Below are 5,208 nucleotides of genomic sequence, written 5' to 3'. Positions count from 1 at the left end.
AAATGACAAGGGTGGCATGTCAATCAGAGGAATTACTTGAAGAACTGTGCTCCAGGATAAAGTTGGAGAGCCCTTGCATCAGCACCTGCCGTAAATAAATCCCACATCTTTTTAGGCCCCACCCTCCTTGTCCAATTCTGTGGGTTTTAGGAATGTCCTGGAGGAGGTTGCAAATCCACTCAACTTATTTATTCGTGTCTTTCGGGGTGTTGTGGAAAGCAGCACTTATCGTTTCTTATCCTGGAACGAAACAATGTTACTAATTGGTCTATTCTTGGTGTTGTCAAAACAGATGTTTTTCCTTTTGTTGGTTTCCAGGTTTGTTGGTTGCTTGGTTTGCTGTTTTGTCGTCGTTTATTGTTGTTCGTATGTTTGAGGCAGGGATTTACTGTACAGCTCAGGATGGCCTTGAACTTGTGATCCTAAGATGGTACTGGTATAGAAACACGGGGAAATTATGGGGATTTGAAAAGGGAAAGGAAGCTCTCACCTCAGAGTCTGATGGATGCCTCTCCCTCATCAGCTAATAAGTAAAAATTATAGCATGATTAACATTTACTGTAAAGGCTGGTAACATAAACATATGCATGTCCTTTCCCAAGGAATCTCCTAAGACTCTCAAGCAAATTATTTACAATGAACACTTGGTCTTCCTGAATCCTGGAGAGCTTATCAATGGTAATTAGACAAGTTCCCCTCAGAACTACCAGAGATCTTATGTAAGACTTTTCTTTTTAAAAGGTAGTAATAGATCCAGAGTGGTGGCATGTGCCTTTAGTTCCACCACTCAGGAGACAGGCAGGCAGATCTCTGAGTTCAAGGCCAGCCTAGCCTACAGAGTGAGCCTACAGGACAACCAGAGCTGTTACACAGAGAAACCCTGTCTTGAGGGGGGAAGAAAAGCCAAACAAAAGTGGGCTGAAAATAGCCAGAACCTGGAAACAACCTAGATGCCCTTCAATAGAAGAATGGATGAAGAAAGTATGGAATATATACATATTAGAGTACTACTCAGCAGTAAAAAACGAGGACTTCTTGAAGTTTGCAATGGATGGAAATAGAAAACACTATCCTGAGTGAGGTAAGCCAGACCCAAAAAGAGGAACATGGGATGTACTCACTCATATTTGGTTTCTAGCCATAATTAAAGGACAGTGAGCTTATAATTCGCAATCCTAGAGAAGCTAAATAAGAAGGTGAATCCAAAGACAAACATATAGGCATCCCCCTGAATATTAACCTTCATCAGGCGATGAAAGGAGACAGAGACAGAGACCCAAATTGGAGCACCGGACAGAAATCTCAAGGTCCAAATCAGGAGCAGAAGGAGGGGGAGCACGAGCAAGGAACTCAGGACCACGAGGGGTACACCCACACTCTGAGACAATGGGGATGTTCTTTCGGGAATTCACCAAGGCCAGCTGGCCTGAGTCTGAAAAAGCATGGGATAAAACCGGACTTGCTGAACATAGCGGACAATGAGGACTACTGAGAACTCAAGAACAATGGCAATGGGTTTTTGATCCTACTGCACGTGCTGGCTTTGGGGGGGCCTGGGCAGTTTGGATGCTCAACTTACTAAACCTGGATGGAGGTGGGCTGTCCTTGGACTTCCCACAGGTCAGGGAACCCTGATTGCTCTTCAAGCTGATGAGGGAGAGGGACTTGATCGGGGGAGGGGGAGGGAAATGGGAGGCGGTGGCGGGGAGGAGACAGAAATCCTCAATAAATAAATAAATTTAAAGAATAAAAAAAAAGTGGGCTGAAGAGATGGCTCAGAGGTTAAGAGCCCTGGATGCTCTTCCAGAAGACTCATATGGCGGCTCACAACTGTCTATAATTCCAGTTCCAGGGGACCGAGTCCCCTCACACAGACACACATATAGGCAAAACACCAATGCACATAAAATAAGAAAATTTTAAAAACAAAAACAAAATAGTAGTGCTTGTTATGCCTACACGAGGTGTGGCTGGGTGTGAGTACTTGTGTCAGAAGGTAACTGTAGTGTTGGTTCTCCTCCACCTTTATGTGTTTTCAGGGATTGAACTCGGGGCATTAGGCTTGGTGGCAAGCACCTTTACCCTCAGAACCATTCTAATGTGTGGACTCCAAACATTTAGTTTGCCCTCAAGATCTTTTGAAATTTGTCTTCCCCATCTCTTCTCACCCCCTTTTGCCCATGCCCCTTCATTCCTCTCTTTAGTGACTTTTTGATTCCTGGAACTTCCCTAATCCCTCCTGTCTTAGAGCTTCACACATGCTGTCCCTTCTAGCTAGCATGCTCTTACCCCATGCTCCACTGAGTGTACTCTTCAAATCCAGTTTCAGACATTTTCCTCACAAGTGACTTTTCTTCACTAGATTAGATTACCTGGTACTCATATTGTTGCAATTTCCTTCCTAGTGTAGAGATTTTAATTGCACACCTGTTGTCTGTCTCCCCCAGTAGACAGTAGGCTCTACAGAGGCCCACTTTGCTCACTCTCGTGTATCTGGTACTTACATATCCTGGTACTAGTGCCAAGCACATGATAAGCATTTAGCAAACACTGTTTCCACTGATCAGTTTCCTTTACCTTTCTCCCTCCTCCCCCGTGGATGTCCTAGTTATCCACCCAAGCTGGGCTCAGTGCCACCAGAAAACATCTGAAAGTTGAGACAATGAGAAAGGGACCCATCGGTGCTGCCCTCTGTCCCTCAGCCCCTAGAGAACCCCCTCCAAGGGCAGGAATCTTAGTTGTCTGTGTCCTGAGAGGAAACCACACTGCACAGTGTGAAATTGTCTCACTTCCTCTTCCACAGCACCAAGGCTAAGTAGTATGCCGAGCTGGTGAAGAAGGAACGAAACTTGATTATAACCAATGTGGAGATTGCCCACCATTCTGACCCTGTACCAGTCTGTCCTTGGGAGATACCAGTGTGTGTGTGTGTGTGTGTGTGTGTGTGTGTGTGTGTGTGTGTGTGTGTGTGTGTCTGGGAGCAGGGGCAGTGTATTTGGGAGAGCAGAGAATAACCTGTGGGATTTAGTTCTCTCCTTCTACCATGTGGATCACAGGGATCGAACTCGGATTGTCCAGCAAACACCTTTACCTACTGAGCAATGTCTCTGGCCCTATTTGATGTTGTTGTTTGCTTGTTTTTGGACAGCATATCATGTAGTTTAGGCTTAGACTCCTGATCCTCCTGCCCTCACATCCCAAGCGCTGGGATTATAGACCTCTGACACTTCCTCCAGCTTTTGGTTTGTTTGTTTGTTTGTTTTTCGAGACAGGGTTTCTCCGTGTAATAGTACTAGCTGTCCTGGAACTCACTTTGTAGACCAGGCTGGCCTCAGACTCACTGAGATCCACCTGCCTCTGCTTCCCAAGTGCTGGGATTAAAGGCGTGCATTACCACATCCTGGCCCTACCTCCAGCTTTAGAAAAATTTATCACCAACAGATTCCAAGGAGCTATGAGCTAAGAAAGGGAGATATATGTTTTTCAATATTGCTACCGGACTCAGGTTTATTGAGTTGGCAATTAAAAGCCAATATTCCTGGGGCAAGAGAGATGACTTAGGGGGGGCTGGAGAGATGGCTCAGTAGTTAAGAGCACTGACTGCTCTTCTAGAGGACCTAAGTTCAATTCCCAGCAACCATGTGGTGGCTCACAACCATCTGTAATAGAATCTAATGACCTCTTCTGGCATGCAGAGCACTCATACAGAAAATATAAATAAATTAAAAAAAATTATCCAGGAGGTGGTGGCACAACTTCCAGGACAGGCTCCAAAACTACAGAGAAACCCTGTCTCGAGAAAAAGAAAAAAAGATGACTTAGTTGCTAAGAGCACTGACTGCTGATTCAGAAGATCTGGATTTCATTCCCAGAACCCACATGGCAGCTCACAAATCTGTAACTCCAGTACTACGGAAGGAGCCAATGCCCTCTTCTGGCTTCCTTCGGCACACATGTGGTTCATGGACATACATACAAGCAAAACATCCATACACAGGAAGGAAAATCAGAAGTTCAAGATCATTCTCACCTCTCTATATGGAGTTCAAGGCCAGTCTGGGCTACAGAAGAACCTGTCCCAAAGATAGGACGACAAGTTATAAGATAAGGGCGGGGGAGAAGGCCCAGTTGGTAAAGTGCTGTCAACACAATCATGAGTTCAGAGCCTTAGCAGCTGTGTAAAAGGCCGGCTATGAAGGTGTATCTGTAGTCCTCGCGCTGGGAAAGCAGAACCAGAAGATCCTGGGAGCTCATTGACCCCTAGCCTAGGCCACTAGGAAGCTACAGGTTCAGTGAGAGACCCTGCCTTGAAAACTAAAGTGGAGAATGACAGAGGACAACAGCTTATTTTCAACATCAACCTCTGCCCTCCACACCTGTATGAATTAACATGGGCTTCCGCACACACATGTTCTTACAAGCAATAGATTAAAAAAATATGATAAAACATGAAAACCTTGGCTTTGCATATGGTGAACAAACCCTCTCCCACTGGTATACCAGTCCTTATGATTCTTAGACAAACATACCATCTCCTTGTAAGTCAAACATTATTCCACTTTTAATTTGATTAAAAAATTTTGAGACAGGGTCTCTCATAGCCCAGGCTGGCCTCAAGCTGTTTATGCTGAGGATGCCCTTCAATGCCTGATGCTCCCGCCCCTACCTCCTAAGTACTGAAATTATAGGCAGGTAACATCCCAAATGGCTCTACTTGTAATCAAAGAAGAAGATCAGCAAATCATTGGCCAGTGGTTTAATGTTATGTTAAGCCCATCAGAGGCCCTGTGTTCTAGAAGTAAAAGAAGACTTACTTAACTCTTTTTGTTATTTTTGTTGTTGTTGTTGTTTTTAGAGACAGGGTTTCTCTGGGTATCTCTGTCTGTCCTGGAACTCACTCCATAGACCAGGCTGGCCTTGAACTCACAGATATCTGGCTGCTTCTGCCCCCCAAGTGCTGGGATTAAAGACACGTACCACCACCACCCAACCGGCTTACTGAACTCTTACAAGTCTTCATTTGTCTTCTTTTAATTCCTTTTTTGGGGACTACCTAACCTTGCAGTTTAAGATGGGAAAAAGAGAACCGAAAGCAATGTTTGCCAAAGAACATTCTTAACCCATTAGAGGATTTTAGTCAAAGGTGATGGTGAGCCGGGCGGTGGTGGCGCACGCCTTTAATCCCAGCACTTGGGAGGCAGAGGCAGG

This window comes from Microtus ochrogaster, unplaced genomic scaffold (assembly GCF_000317375.1).
Source record: "Microtus ochrogaster isolate Prairie Vole_2 unplaced genomic scaffold, MicOch1.0 UNK49, whole genome shotgun sequence".
Lineage (NCBI taxonomy): Eukaryota > Metazoa > Chordata > Mammalia > Rodentia > Cricetidae > Microtus > Microtus ochrogaster.
Note: the sequence above shows the minus strand (reverse complement) of the source record.